The sequence below is a fragment of the Pezoporus flaviventris genome, unplaced genomic scaffold (assembly GCF_033815535.1).
Source record: "Pezoporus flaviventris isolate CSIRO_AGI_PZ_B2104156 unplaced genomic scaffold, CSIRO_AGI_Pfla_v1 ptg000036l, whole genome shotgun sequence".
NCBI lineage: Eukaryota > Metazoa > Chordata > Aves > Psittaciformes > Psittacidae > Pezoporus > Pezoporus flaviventris.
The window spans coordinates 19,802,266-19,819,676 of NW_026892584.1; positions in this window are offsets into that span (position 1 = coordinate 19,802,266).

Consider the following 17,411-nt stretch of genomic DNA (forward strand, 5'->3'; position numbering starts at 1 on the left):
AGAAAGGGAGAACAAAGGGTAGAAGTCCATATTCATCACAAGGAAATTTCTTTGGAGCATTTTTGACACAAAACATAGGCCTAGGCTCATTTTGTCTAGGCGGGTCTTAAAAAGCTTCTAAAGGCAGTTCTCTGCTTTCACAGACCAAAGAGGGAAACTAGGGAATTTAGTCCTACCAGGCTGAGGTTATATCTGTGAACCATGCTATAGTATTCCTCTAAATCATGTGAGGAAATGCCATTTATGACTGTGCATCATGAGCTTTGTGGGCTTGGAAAATAAAATGGATTCTGGAAGGAAAAAGGAAATTAAAAGGTCAAGCAATTAAATTTTTCCTACCCAGTGTTCTCTTCCTGTGATTTTTGCATCAGGGGACATGATACAGTGAGATTTAAGTAAGTTATCACTGGAGCAATAACTGATTTGAATAATTCCAACAGAAACTTTAGAATTTAACCTATCAGAAATTATATGCTAGTCATCAAAAATAAACTCTTTGAAAAATTTGGGGTTAGTGAAAATTGTGCTTGGTAGAAGCATAAGCTATGTAATACAATGAAAGAGAGACAACATTTGTTATAATCATCATAGAATCATAGAACAGTTAGGGTTGGAAAGGACCTTAAGATCATCTAGTTCCAACCCCCCTGCCAGGGGCAGGGACAGCTCACAATAAACCATGTCACCCAATGCTCTGTCCAGCCTGGCCTTGAACACCGCCAGGGATGGAGCATTCACAACCTCCCTGGGCAACCCATTCCAGTGCTTCACCACCCTCACAGTAAAGAACTTCTTCCTTATATCCAATCTAAACTTCCCCTGTTTAAGTTTGAGCCCATTACCATCACTACAATTCCTGATGAAGAGTACCTCCCAAGCATCCTTGTAAGCCCCCTTCAGATACTGGAAGGCTGCTATGAGGTCTCCAAGCAGCCTTCTCTTCTTCAGGCTGAACAGCCCCAACTTTCTCAGCCTGTTTTCATATGGGAGGTGCTCCAGTCCCCTGATATCCTCGTGGCCCTCCTCTGGACTTGTTCCAACAGTTCCATGTCCTTTTTATGTTGAGGACACCAGAACTGCACACAATACTCCAAGTGAAGTCTCACGAGAGCAGAGTAAAGGGGCAGGATCACCTCCTTTGACCTGCTGGTCACACTCCTTTTGATGCAGCCCAGGACACAGTTGGCTTTCTGGGCTGAGAGTGCACACTGTCAGCTCATGTTCATTTTCTTATTGACCAACAACTCCAAGTCCTTCTCCACAGGGCTGCTCTGAATCTCTTCTCTGCCCAACCTGTATCTGTGCCTGGGATTGCTCCGACCCAGGTGCAGGACGTTGCACTTGGCTTGTTTGAACTTCATGAGTTGGCATCAGCCCACCTCACAAGCATGTCAAGGTCCCTCTGGATTGCATTCCTTCCCTCCAGGGTATCAACTGAACCACACAGCTTGGTGTCATCGGCAAACTTGCTGAGGCCGCACTCAATCCCACTGTCCATGTCACCAAAAAAGATGTTGAACAAGACCAGTCCCAACACCGATCCCTGAGGGACTCCACTCGTTCCTGGTCTCCAGCTGGACATTGAGCCATTGACCACAATACTTTGTGTCCGGCCATCCAGCCAGTTCTTTATCCACTGAGTGGTCCACCAATCAAATTGATGTTTCTCCGGTTTAGAGCCAAGGATGTCATGTGGGACAGTGTTGAACGCTTTGCACAAGTCCATGTAGATGACATCAACTGCTCTACCCCTGTCCATCAGTTCTGTAGCTCCATCATAGAAGGCCACCAAATTGTTCAGGCAGGATTTCCCCTTAGTGAAGCCATGCTGGCTGTTACCAGGCACCTTATTGTTTTTCATGTGCCTTAGCATGTCTTCCAGGAGAACCTGCTCCAAGATTTTGTCAGGCACAGAGATGAGACTGACTGGTCTGTAGTTCCCTGGGTCATCCATTTTCCCTTTCATGAAAATGGGGTTATATTTCCCTTTTCCAGTCATTGGGAACTTCACCTGATTGCAATGATTTTTCAAATATAATGGCCAGTGGCTTAGCAACTTCATTTGCCAGCTCCTTCAGGACCCACGGATGGATTTCATCAGGTCCCATAGACTTGTGCACGTTCTGTTTTTTAAGATGATCTCAAACCAGATCCTCTCCTACAGTGGGCTCAAGGTCTTCATTCTCACAGTCCCTGCATCTGCCTTCCAAGACCTGGGCATTGTGGTTGAAGCATTTACCAGTGAAGACCGAGGCAAAGAAGTCATTGAGACCCTCAGCCTTCTCCAAACCCAGGGTAGCCACGTCTCCTGATAGCTTCCAGAGAGGGCCTGTATAGCCCCTAGTCTTTTTGTTTTGTGCATACCTGTAGAATCTTTTCCTGTTATCCTTCACTTCCCTAGCCAAGTTTAATTCTAGCTGGGCCTTAGCTTTTCTGACCTGTTGTTAAAATGGCCAGCAACTCAACATTTAGCCTTAGGGATCTGTATGTTAAAATATTAATAGAGTAAAATGTTAATAAAGTAAAATGCATTGTGATAGAAAATGTCATTTCTATAAAATGCACAAATGCCACCTTGAGTATCAAAAGATTGAATATATTTCTAATAATTCAGACATGTATTAAATTTTCTGTATGTGGAGTATAACCTTATTTTATTGGGGTAACTCACAGACTCTCTTGATTGTTACTACCATAAAACATGTTTATTTAAAAGGTACTTGACAAAAAAGGAGAGTCTGAGTAACTAGTGGTTCTGGGTTTAGTAGACAATGGATTAAAAGTATATACGGAAAATTTCTGAATTGTTAGGAGTAAAAAGTTACAAAAAAAAGTTTTCATTTTTTTGTTATATTTAGCATATTGTACATGAACAGAACTTACAGCAACTTATTCAGGATCATAATTCACTGTCTTCACTTGAGTACAGGATGGTGCTCCTGTATTTTTGCATGTGCAGTAAGTACAGATAAAGGAGCTTCGACTTTTTGCCTTCTGCATCAGGAGCTTGGTCCAGGGTTTGCTCAGTGGAAATGCTCCTATTGATTTCAGTGACTTTGGATCATGCTTTAATTCTGTTGTGACTGGATTGAAAACCAATATATTTCTCTCTTTGGAATTATATTTTCCCAATTTCATTTAGAGAGTTTTGGTTATCTTTAATTCTTTTCCTGCTGTACTTAGGAAATGATTAAATAATTCAACTTACTTCCTAATTAACATATTTTGTTATCAGCTGCCGAGATAATTAAATACTTAATATAAATTTGGGCACTTAAAATGATAAAAATGCTGCTGATAAGAATAATGGAGGAAACAGAAAATCAGAAAAAAATTGCAAGGATAATTCAAACTGCTTCATCTGTAAATAATGAGAATTTAATGAGGCTGATATTCAAAAAGGCTCTCACTTCTTAGTATATAAAATATTCATTTTTCATATTAATTATCTTTGCAGTAACATTCTTAGGACACTACTTGAAGAGAAAAGGTTATGTGAATATAAGTAATTTTCATGGAGCTTTTTTTCTCTGCTCCTAGAAAAATCAGTTCACCTGTGGATTTCAGCATGGTGGTGTGGTGCTGAAAGGAACATTTAGTCAAATGTCTGATCTGTTAAAAAAAGATAATTTTCAAAACTCAGGAAACTCATACCATACAAACGATAGGCTGTCTGGCCCTTTTAAGTACAAATCTGAACTCTCTGAGGTCTTGTGATATACAACATGCCCTTAGAATAAGTTTTGTAAAATACCAAGATCCACAGCCAGCAAAGAAAAACAAATAAGATAGTGACATTATGGCATTGGTCCGTACTATTTGAAAATTATCCTTTCAGATCAAAATGTCACAACTATTGGGAAAAATTTCAAGCTCATTATTGTAGTGATTCAAGCTCACAGGAAGTGCCGCCAGTGAAAGAATTTTTCCATCTGCCCTAGAAGTTTACATTTATTGAGATTAATTGTTCCCTGGAGATACTGGACTCTCTCCATTTACTACAGGAAACTCTCAATGGGTAGATTAAATGGAATGATCAGCTCTTAGAAAGAGAAAATCAGGTAAATTGAAACCCACTCTGGAAATTGGTTCAACTGTGTGGAGTATCTCCTAATAATTTATTAAGTTGAAAAAGAATAATTGTATATACTTTTGTATGAGAATCTGGAGCCGTTATGTACCTGTTTGTGAATATGATAATATATATTTCAAGGAGTTTATTCATTACTTTTAGCTTTGAAAGTATTTCTGTAGTGTATATTAATTATACAATATTTCTTGTCAGCAAATTTTGGTATCATAATGAAGTTTAGGGGGTGGTGAGGATAGGAAAAAAGAAAAACCTCAAAGAAAAAAAATGTCAGGAATTATATTCAAGACAAAATTACATGATCTAAGATTAATATCAAAATTAAGGGAGAAAGAAAATAGTGTGTAAAACTAAAAAATGGATGGCAGGGTACTGGTGCATGGTTCTGAACATCTATCCCAGTTACCTGTCTCTTATGAGGAAGGTTTAGTGCCAACATATCACTGAAAGCTGCAGTTGAGAGTCTCCAAATATAATTTGGTGTTCAAAGAAGAGAGAGAGATTTATTGAAAGGGTTAAGGTAAATTAGGCAAGTGAGACAGAAACAATGAGGACATCATATGAGAAAATCTTTAAAGATCATGGAAACATTTTGGGTCTAGAGTGGGGAAAAAAAGAAGACATAAGGACAAAAAAAGTTTTTCAGTCATTTTAAGAAGCAACCAAAATCATCTGGACATTACCATAAAAATATAAAGGTCATTTTAACGAATATTTTTGTTATGTCATCCAGAGATATTCAAAGTTAATGAAAAATATCAATAAAATTTATGATGACATGTGGAATTATGTCCTGAAAACAAAACTAAGTCTGGCAAACTATGTTGTCAAGCTATGTCAGCCAACAATAATTTCTGTTAAAAGTGCTGAGTAGACCTGTCAAGAGTAAGAGGCTTTTACAGGAGGTGAAGAAGACAAATTTACTGTTGTGCTGCTACAGGAAACACATTTACACATCACCAATGGAAATTTTTGAGAACAACATGGGCATAAACCCACACTATTTCCCAAGACAGCTTAATAGGGAAGGAAGTGGAAATTTTATTACCTGAACATAACCTGTGTCCTCAAAGGCATATTTTGACCAGATAAAATTTGCAAAGTAGAAAAGCCTTCTTTAAAATGCAAAGGAATACTCATAACTAAAGCTAATCAGGATTTAATCTGTTATTTGGTAGGGTTCTTAATGAATGACAGATGAAGATGTTATATTGCTAGACAGAAAAAAAAAATAGTGAAATCATAACCTTGACTGGTCAAGAGAGTTGAGAGTTATGCAAAAGACAATTTCAAAAAAAAAAAAGCTAGTCATCTTTTCTGAGAGAACAAGTTATGAATGGCTCTTGAAAGGTGATAATAGGACTATAACTTTTTACATTATTTAAAACAAGGGATACCACATTCCAAATGAACTCTGCCATCTGACCCAGTATATATACATATAAGCAGTCTCCAGTATTAAATAGAATAGAATACATAACCTCTGAAGGCAATTACAGAAACATATTCACAAAGCAAAATGTGTCAAAACCAGTGTGACACAGATATATTTCCCCATCAGAGCAAACACTCATAAATACAGAGTAATAAACACAAACAAAAATTGGTGCAATTTTGTTTCAGAAAGCCCAAACCTACCAGCTATATGTAGCTGTTTCTTTGTGCTCATGAAAACTAAATCATGTCTTTTGTTTTTTTGGGTGAGATCTTCACCTCATGATATAAATTAGTTGCTGAAGGCACAGAAACAAGACATACAACCAAACAATGGTGCAGTTAATATCAGATGTGATTAAGTCCAGGAATCCTTCCACTGTCCTCAATAGCTGAAGGAAATAGTAATAGTTTAGAGCTTTATGGAAAACAATCCCAGCTGTGCCTCGGATTGCTCTGACCCAGGTGTAGGACGTTGCACTTGTCATGGTTGAACTTCATAAGGTTGGCATCAGCCCACCTCACAAGCATGTCAAGGTCCCTCTGGATTGCATTCCTTCCCTCCAGCTTATCAACTGAACCACACAGCTTGGTGTCATCGGCAAACTTGCTGAGGCCGCACTCAATCCCACTGTCCATGTCACCAAAAAGATGTTGAACAAGACCAGTCCCAACACCGATCCCTGAGGGACTCCACTCGTTCCTGGTCTCCAGCTGGACATGGAGCCATTGACCACAACTCTTTGCATGCGGCCATCCAGCCAGTTCTTTATTCACCGAGTGGTCCACCAATCAAATTGATGTTTCTCCAGTTTAGAGACAAGGATGTTGTGCGGGACAGTGTTGAACGCTTTGCACAAGTCCATGTAGATGACATCAACTGCTCTACCCCTGTCCATCAGTTCTGTAGCTCCATCATAGAAGGCCACCAAATTGTTCAGGCAGGATTTCCCCTTAGTGAAGCCATGCTGGCTGTCACCAAGCACCTTATTGTTTTTCATGTGCCTTAGCATGTCTTCCAGGAGAATCTGCTCCAAGATTTTGCCAGGCACAGAGGTGAGACTGACTGGTCTGTAGTTCCCTGGGTCATCCATTTTCCCCTTCTTGAAAATGGGGGTTATATTACCCTTTTTCCAGTTGTCATGAACTTCACCTGATTGCAATGATTTTTCAAATATAATGGCCAGTGGCTTAGCAATTTCATTTGCCAGCTCCTTCAGGACCCACAGATGGGTTTCATGAGGTCCCATAGACTTGTGCACATTCAGGTACTTAAGATGGTCTTGAACCAGATCCTCTCCTACAGTGGGCTCAAGGTCTTCGTTCTCACAGTCCCTGCATCTGCCTTCCAAGACTTGGGTGGTGTGGTTGGAGCATTTGTCAGTGAAGACTGAGTCAAAGAACTCATTGAGACCCTCAGCCTTCTCCAAACCGAGGGTAGCCAGTTCTCCCGATAGCTTCCGGAGAGTGCCCACTTTGTCCCTAGTTTGTCTTTTGCTTGCTCTATACCTCTAGAATCCCTTCCTTTCATCTTTCACATCCCTAGCCAAGCTTCATTCTAAGAAAGTTTAATTTCTAGGAGTTTGAAGAGTATTGACCACAATCAGATAGTAAATGTCAAAATTGTCAACACTGATTAAACATTTAAAAATATACTGCACATTTCTGAGATGTACATCTGCTCAGTTTCTTCTGCTTTTCTTTCTTTTCTTTTGCCAGTCCATGTCTAATGAGTAGAAACAATTAATCTACTTTCCACTGTGTCATAGATACAATGGAAATGTGTCTATGGAAGGTGATCTCACTTTCCTCACCTCATTTCTAGGGACCCATTTCCCAGTTTACATTGGATCATATTGTTTCCTGAGTACTTATTAAGTTTAAGCCTTTCCTAAGTTTTCTTTCAAACCAGTGCTAGCCTCTTTATGTGTTGTCTCTACTTACATTTTGAGAAGTGTTTATGTGCTGTGTAAAAAGAGACAGAATGGAAGGACAGCAGACTGAAAAATAAGAAAATAATTAAAGCTACTATTTGATCTTACAAAAGATGGCAGATTTATTTTTGCTTTCAATTGTCACCAATTTAAATCCAGGTTTTATACTATGTTGGATTACTTTTACTGCAATATGAGATCTTCTAACTTCAGATTTATTGGTTCTGTGTGATCTAGAATAGCAATTGCCATATGCGTCATCACCTACAGTTCCTAGAACTGTAACTCTCATATTCAGAAGTGACCTTTACAATCGGTCAGTCTAATAACCTACATAATAAGGGACATATAAAGTCAAATAGCAGGCATATATCTATCTCAATAGCTTGGATTCCAACCAAAATAATAGCTAATGGTCCTAGTTAACATGAACTGAAAGTCTGAGTTAGCTGGAACTCACTATGCAGCTCATTAGTGGTTGCTTTTTCTTTGATTCATGGTTCCTTCATGAACTGCTTAACATTACAAAACTTACAGTTCTAACCTGTATATTATTGATGTAAGCAACTGGTGCCTTTACTAGTAGATTCAACTGGGAGATCAAGGAATAAGTAAGCATGGAAAAATGAGGTGCTTTCTCTAGCCTTAACTTTGGAAGCTAAATCCTGGCTGCTCAGCAGGTTAGCAAAAACTAATACCTCAATGATAACATTGTTTGAAATTGTGCCATCTCTTTAGTTGAGACTCGAGGAGTAGGCAGAGAGTTGAATTCTAAATGTTTGAATTAAACAATAGTGTACATAGGAGTGGGACTATTTGATGACAAAACTGTGAAAGCTGCACTCGGCGATGATAGAGAAGCAAAATTACTGTTTTGTGTTTCTACTGCTGAAGATATTTGGAAAAATGTTATGTTGTGTCATGTGTGGAAATGTACGTGTCATGTATGCTATGTTGTGTTATGTTATGTGTGGAAAAATGTTATTTTGTGTCATGTACGGAAATGTATGTGTCATGTACGTTATGTTATATGTGAAAAAATGTTGTGTCAGGTGTTGTGGTTTAAGCCCAGCTGGTAAACACGCAGCCGCTCACTCACTCCTCCCTTTCTTCCTCCCCACCCTCTCCCAGAGGGATGGGGAGGAGAATGGAAAGAATGTAACTCCCACGGGTTGAGATAAGAACAGCCCAGTAACTAAGGTATAACACAAATCACTGCTGCTACCACCAATAATAATAATGACAAGGGAAATAACAAGGGGAGAGAATATAAAACTAAAAGGGGAAAAGGAAAAGAAAACAATAAACACAAGTAATGCCCAGTGCAATTGCTCACCACCCACTGACTCATACCCAGCCTCACTCAAGCAGCGATCTGGGCCTTTGGGGTAACTCCCCCCAGTTTATATACTGGGCATGATGTGCTGTGGTATGGAATACCCCTTTGGCTAATTTGAGTCTGGTGTCCTGTCTCTGCTTCCTCCCGGCGTCCTGTGCCCCTTCTCCCTGGCAGAGCATGAGAAACTGAAAAGTCCTAGATCAGAATAAACACTACTTCATAACAACTCAAAACATCGGTGTGTTATCAGCACTCGTGTCAGGCTAATGTTGAAAACACAGCACTGCACCAGCTACTAAGAAGGAGAAAAATGCCTGCTACTGCTGAACCCAGGACAGTCAGATAAGTCAGATGGATTAGAAAAAATTGATATGGGTATATAGCAAGTTTTAGACTAAATAACCTAATTTAGATGCCAGTAAGCACCAGAACTAGACATTTGCTGAAAGTCTTGCCAATAAGTTAGTAGGATTGGATGCAACTTGCTTAAAGGCTGGAAAACTTCAGTTTATAGAGGAGAAGGTTGAGGTAGGATATTATTGAGGTTCACAAAATGCATGAAGAAGGTGTTCACCAGGTAACATTAAACAAGACCCATGGCTCACTCAATGAAAGCAGCAGGAAGTGAAAAAGGTAAAGAGAAACACTTCTCTGGAAAGCAGGCAATTACACGTGAATTTCTGAAACTTGTGCTACAGGAGGTTGTAGAGGCAAATATTATCTGCAGGTTCAAAAGGGGATGAAGCAAATTCATAAGATTTTAAATAAATCGTAAGATTTAATAGCTAATTTTTGAAGAAAATCCCCAACTTCTCTTCAGAGGTTGTCCACAAAGGCAGCTGGTGCTTTTATCAAAGAAACCAATATGCCATCCACAGCAAAGCATTGTATTATTTTCAGTATCTAGATTTTATCACGGAAGATGTAGCAAAACCAGTTACCAACAATTCCATTTAGTAATAGTCCACCAGGAACCAGAAATGGTTTGCATTGGACAGCTGAGCCTCTATGTGGCTCCTCTGTTCTCCCACCCCACTGTGCAAACAGATGTGTTCTTTGCAGCACTTAAACTTCTCAGTGGGAAAGAAACATGAGAGTTCAATCTAATACTTGGGTCTTTTGACTCAGTGCTAGATAAAAATGAGTTTCTCTATGAAAACTGGGGTTAATATTCAGCTCCAGAGTAAGATTTTACTAAATAAAAATCAGTTTGACTTAGTCAGCTGTTTCTTCCTTCATTTTAGATAAGGAAGAGGGATCAAAAACATTCAGACATATGGGGAATACTGCAGTCTTTAAAGATGGGAGAGTCTCTTCTATACTGTGGCTTAGGCACGTCTTTTCTATCAGTCTTCCTGTAATACCTACTATGACTTTGAGATAGAATCTAGCTCTAGTCTTTTGCTAATATAAGGTTGCTTCACTAATACAAGTGATCAGTACCTTTCTTTTTCTCCAGCAGATAGAACTAGAAACAAACTCTTGTTTTACAAAGTCCAGGCTCATGCTAACGTAGACAACCACATAATCTAATCTCTTTCTTTAACTTATCTAGTTCCATTTTAGCTAGTGTCTTGCCCCATTAATACTACTAGAAGGATGTTCCAGAACCTGATTCCTATGCTTAAAACTATTAGCTATTTGAAATTATATAAATTTATTAATTATATGAATTTATAACAGCATATTATCGAATGTGGATAAAGCTAGTGAATTGGACTAAGTCTAAGACCTTTATGGCTTTCCCCATGGTAAAGAATGACATGCATGCAATATGCAGCACAGTATCTTAAAAGCTCACAACATTATAATAACTTCACTGAGATATTATGATTAAGATCAACTTTACAATCTCATTTTGAAAATCCATTTACTCTGGGCTTCTTCTAGGATATATTAGTCAGGGATTTTATTGGTTTATGTTCCATATACAATATGCAGTCATGTGTGAACTACTGGAGCTTCTTTTCAGGTATAGGAACAGCTCCAGTAAGAAGGCTCATTTCAAGGTTCATTAGGAATATACTTTTGTTGTTGCAAATTACTCAATAGCATCTCCTTTTTAAACATGAGCTGAAGCTTTGGATCAGCCAGTAATATGTAACTTTTGCAGCTTGAAAGTCAAAAGAAATCTTTATTACAATCACTGGTGCAGAGACATATTACCAAAGAGCTACCTTAGCCCTATTCCCTTCCCCCCAGGCTTTAGAGCTATTTGTTTTTAATAATATCTAATGATGCTTTCAGCCTGCAGGGTGGATGAAAAAAGAAGAATCTGAGGTGGCATCATGGCAGGGTGGAAAAGCTCATTCAAGTCAAGGGATGATGACACAAGCCTGTGAAAGTCTGAGAGTTACTCTTGACTCTGAAGCATGGACAGGGTCTGTGCTGAAATGCATCACCAGTCATTTTGCAGTGCTGCAGCATAGAAACCCTTTTTGATAATCCCTGTCAAGATTTCCTGAATAGGAAAGGCTATCACATCCAGAAAGGAGTTCCATAAATGATAACCAAAGGAGGACTCTGTACTTCTCAGTCAAACTGTAATTTGTACTTATGTCAAGAAACCATACTTTTAATTGTATCCATGAGGAAAGGGAATGGAACACTTCAGAAATGCTGTACATTATTTTATTTTGCTCTAAAGCTCATTAAAGATTTTAAAACAACAGAACAACATGATGAGCATTTTCAAAAAAAACACTCAACGTGCCTTTCAGAACACAGGGATAACAAAACCCTGCTGGCACAATGCTTCATTTGCTGTGGTCATTCGCTCAAGAGGCTGAGACTCCAAAGAGCTCTAACACTTAGAAAATCTCACAGGCCAATCAATTTTTGCACAAGATATGTTGTCTGTTAATTCTACTTTGCATCATTTTCATTCAGTTATGTTTAGAAGCTAAACAGGAGCTTTTCCTGCAGTATGCATCTGGGGGAAAAGGGCTCTCCTGTGCCCATTTTTGTAAATAACTTTAATTTAGTCATATGTATGCTATATGTAGCATAATGAGGTTCCACATGTAAAAAAAGTTTATTTTTAAAAATATTTGGTTTCATTAAAAACCCACCTCCTTCAAAATTAACTACCAGCAGTTCTAAGCAGCATTTTATGGACCAATATGAGTGAAAAAAGATTATTTAGTCAGGGTAATGTTGTCAAGGATAGTAAAGTTTTCACTTGCTAAGGCACAGCACTAAGTCAGTCCTGAAATGTTTAAAGGACAATATTAGTGACACCTCTAAAAGATTACTGTGCGTCTGTGCACAGAGCAGGCTGAACCTGCTCCTTAACCATTAAATTATATGAATAAAGTCTGAATAATTTACTGGAAAACCCCTAGGTTGAAGTAAGTGTACTTTCAAATGAAATAAGTAATTCTGTATAATAAAAGAACTGGGCTCTACTAGTAAAACAGTTCATGCAGTAATCATTAGAGCAATTTTTCCTCCTCTTTCTTACAGAAATTAGCATCTCTATTTTCAGTGTTACTGAATACACAATCCCTATGTTCAGGAATCCTACTGGTTTACCTATACTGGCTTGATCTTTCTGACATTTTTAAATTTCACTTATGAACTCTATGTCTCTCCTGCATTGCTTTGTGTTCCTTTGTTAGAACTTTGCTTATAAAGAGTCATGTGCAGCAGAAATTTTTTATTTCAGCCAGTGAGAATGCTGATGAAAATCAGAATATGTAACTATACTTAAGATAGGACTCATACAGTATATCTTATGATTTTCATATTACATTACTGCTTCAGGCAATTAAATACCGTAGGCCTGCATTCGTTTTAACAAACACCAAAATTTTCATTTTCTAAAATGATTTGTATCCCCACCTCTCACATATGCTTATCTTGAAGCTTCTCATCTTAGGGATCTGATGCTAAAAAATACATGTATGAGTATTTGTTAACTTATGAGACTTCAGACATCCCAGTAAGACTTGATGGTTACAGACAACACCAATTCAGCTGTCTTTGAATAACAGGTCGATTATTTAAAATTAAAAGTGAGATCCTTTTCTGAAATCATCATATTAACAGGATGAAACTCTTTTGAACAAGAGTCATTGATTGGTTCCTGTTATGATAATGTCCATCACAGGCTACAAGTTTGAATGCATGTGTGCTTGCAGTGGTAAAATATATGATAAAAAAGAATCTGTGATTCCCACAGTAGTGTTATAACCTATATAAGAAATTTGATGCATGGTAAGAGCAAAGGAAATGGAAGAGGGCAGAAAGAAGCACAAGCAAGCAGTAAGTAATGTGAAGACTGCCCTAATCCTTCGTTCTCTTCTGAAATGCTAATAAATAATGCCAAAATTAATTTCTTGTGTGAGTTTTATGAATTGCCATTGTATTATTTTCATTCACATGTGGGGCTTAGTCTACATTGCTTATGTGGTAATCAAATAACCCATAATCAGTTGTTTGTCATCCTTATTGCACCACTGTGGCCTATTAGAGCTGTGTCACCAAACATTGGACAGTATTAGGTTGTTATTTAGTCACTAAGAAAAAGTTCTTGCTGCTTATCTAATTGACATCTTAAAGCATAAATTTTGTATAGCTGGCTGCTACAAATAAAAGGCCAAACTTATATTTCATTTCACACCACTGCCTTTGAATTTATTGGCTCTCTTTGTTGTCCTTGGGGAACCACTTTGAATGCAAGGAACTACAGTTATAATAGTTAGCAAGAAATCAGTGGTTAGAGGGGAGGTGATCAAACAGTAAATAACCATTTATGGCTGTTTTAACAGTATGCCTGGAATTGCATCTCTGTAAAGCCCAAGCTAAGATTAAAAACCACACAATTTCAAAGGTAGTATGCAAAACAACTTGATGTTTTTGACAGACTCCACCCTGAGGGTAATGGCATGTTTCAAAATACTGCTGGGCAAAAAACGATATTCCACCAAATTGTTCTGTTCTGCAGCATAGCAGCACTAATTTATAACCTGTGCTTCAGTAGCAAGAGGCTTTCTATCTTTCCCTCTCCCATTTAACATTTGCATTTACTTTAGTCCCTCCCCTCTTTTACTCTAGTTACTGTCTCAACTGTCTTTTTTGAAATAACTTTAAGCAAAAATTGGAGCTTAAGCAAACTACTGCAAAAGAATCAGCTGAAGAAAAGTTTTTTCTATGTGTCTGCTGACAACATATACAGGTTATAATACAGTGCTGAGCTCACATACTATATTTTCTATTTGGAGATCTCTTGGCAGTTTGCACAGAGATGAATGTGACTGATTTGATTTCATAGATGGGAAGAAAGATATGAAGCAGAAATGGAAAAAAATTACATACAATATATTCTCAGTCACCACAAGCAGAAAGCAGGTCTCTTCATGACATTTTAATATGCTCCAGACAAAATTGTCTTTGTATGTTTTCTTTGCAATTTTCCTTAAAATGCATCAGTTACACACTTTAAATACAGCTTAGAGAGAATCTCCACCAGAACAAAAGTAATCCACTAGCAAGAGCAAAAGATATGATATGAGTAATCTGTCCACAAGGACTTGGAATGAAAACACTAATTTAGTACATGCAGATTACTGAGCATCTTAATTTGGCAACTGTTTTTTGTCCTTGTCGGGCTGGATTAAAAGCAGGAATGGAGCAGCTGATGACTTCCCCACATAAAGCCAGTGTGTCATTCATCTCTTGAGTGTGCCTTTACTCCCCAACAGCTGCATTGTCACATGCAGTATTATCAACTATAACTTTTTATCAGGGTATTGTCATGAAAAATAGTGCACATCCTCAAGACCAAAGAAGTGATTGTGTGTAAAGTGTACATTACCTGATCTGTAGCAAAGAGGAATCCAGGGTCATGTAGGCACTTGCCTCTTCAAGGAAGCAATACAAGCAATTTATGCTCCTGAGCAGCATTTTCTTTCTTATCAGCAGAGCACTTGCTGTTCCCCTTGCTCTTATACGATTTTTTTCACCCTTGTTACAGTTTATTTTAGTGATAGTATATTGCTTGAAAGGGAGCTGGTGTACAATTTACACCCAAAGGAGTAAAATGCAATAGTAATTTGAGTTGTTTCAGTACATTAATTACTTTTTCAGAATCCACTTTATCTAACTAATTGCAACTTACCACTTATGGATTTGAAAATATTACAAATCCACTTATTCAGTATTATGATCAGATTCAGATTTTCTCACAGTGCTGTTTCTGTGATTCCTGATCAGATTCCTGATGGAGAGAAACAAGCTCCCTGGATATGTTCCATTACTGACATAATTGTGTTTTCTTACATGACTTGCCACTTTTTTTCAAATCCAAAATATACCTTCATATGTCATTTTATTGACATTATGTATAAAATACACTTCATTACTGCAAGCAGTGAAGAGGTATCTTCATACACAAGCTGTCACTTGGGAATTTTAGAATAATCTAATTTAGAGATTCTGGGAAGCAGCTCACTCAGTTTCTGCCTTCCCCTGCTTTTGTCATTGGTAGTACATCTGTAAACAGAAAACTGCTTCTGTCCTTTTGTCTTGGATGTTTCTGGGCACTAGAATGCTAATGACTCTTGTTTATGAGTCAGATTAAGAGCACAAACCCATTTTGATAGATGATCTGGGTTATTCTCCACACTTCCCTGTTGTTTTATTGATTTAATCTACAAAAAGACTAATTCAAGTTTATATTATGTATATATATTTGCTCTGGTATCCCCGGAACTTTCCACCCTCCCCCAAGAATAAACAAGCTTGCTTTGTCTTGTATCTATCAGCCACAGTGACAGTGAAGTAACCATCAACTAATCAATTTTATTGCAAAATGAGTTTTTATGTTAAACAAACATTGCCATATTTTGTTGACACAATTAAATGGTTTCAGTGTTATGCCATATATCAAACATGCACCCTAGGGAGCAGGTAGAAGCTACCACAGAAATCATGACACACATGCTTCTGCATCAAATTAAATATTTTCCGCTTAATCCTAACACCAGCAGCTGTTAGGCACCATGGCTTACTTCATATGGCCTATATAATGAGACAGATTCAGGCAGTTCAAGTTCCTCTGCTGAATGCTGAATAAGGCCCTTCTCTCCAAGGACACTAAGACTTATTGCTGTTGAAACAGTCCTCCTCATGCAAATGAATAGATTTGGTATTCAGGTTTTATAAAGAAGAAAAACAGCAGTGTTTTTTATTACCAGGGAGACAAAAAATAAAGAGGGCTGGTACATGAAATGCAGAAAACCTCCACTGAATTTTGTGCAAAAATCCTTTTTTTTCTGTCAAAACTGTCCAAAAAGGTGTCAAATTAATCCTTTGCAATAACTACAAAAATTCTTAGTAAGCCTTGAATTGGAGGTGGATATTCCTAACATTCGACGCAATGTCCTGGGAAAAGTCATTTACTGATTGTGCAACAGAACAGAACTGTCTGCAGGTGGGTGATACAGCTAATTGACCCTTAGCATTAAGAGCAGAAGTAATCTGGTCCAAGCTCCATTTTATTTATCTTCCTTTCCATTGCTTAGCAGGCTGCAAGGTTAAGGGCAATTCTTTCACACTGCATGACAACATGAAGACAGCTTTTCCATAATTGAATAATCAAATCCTGTTAAGAGGAATAATACAGGAACACCAATTAAAACACTCCAATAAAAGTAACCTGAAAATATGATCTATAAGTAAGAACAGAAAAAAACAAAGATGATCACTGCCTGAAACCACGTGCTGACTCCTTGCAGATCTAAACTTTACCATGTCAAACTCAACACCCCTTTACCTTCTGTCAGGGTACAGTTTAGTGAGCTAGTGACAGATGTTGATTTGTTCAGCATTTTCCTTCTCTATAGCTACATGTAAATTTGGATTAGTGAGACAGTACTTTGGTGAAGAATTTTTACTGAGGATACCATGATTTATACTGAATTTCTGGACCTTAAGTTAGTAACGTTATTACTGAGCTGAGTACCTGGAACTAGATGTTTGAGAAACCTCAAGGAACTTAAAGCTTCTCTTTCTTTCTGACTTTAGCAAGAATCCACAAAACCCAAGACAGCATGAATGTTGACAATTTGGACCTATCTAACTTTAATGCTTTAAAATAACAATGCTTTTAAAATACTTCCTTAAAACATTTTTAAAAGTCAACTGGATTTCTTAACTGTATTTCGTATGACGCTCTATGAGTTATAACCGCAATAAGAATGTGTTCAGTTGTCTAGTATGCCTCCCATAATGAGCCTTACCAAAAAAGCAGATTAATCTTTTGCCATTTTCTGGTTTTGTCATATGAGTAAGGCAGTAGAATGTTAACACCACATACTGACTCTGAAAGATGATAGTATTTTCCATTGCTTTGACCTTTTCACTGTTCTGTGTTTCAATTTGATCTGGAAGTTGGTGATTAATGATGATTATAATTACAATGAGAAGCCTGAAATATAAATTGTTAAGTGAATTATTAAATGTATCAAGTGTTTTGTGCTACTGTACTTCACAAGTTTTCTCTTTCATTTATTTGAGGTTTTTCTTGATATTAAATAAACAGATACCTACAGATAAACAGACAAGCTTAGTCCAAACCAAAAGATATGAGCATAAATGATTTGGGGAAATA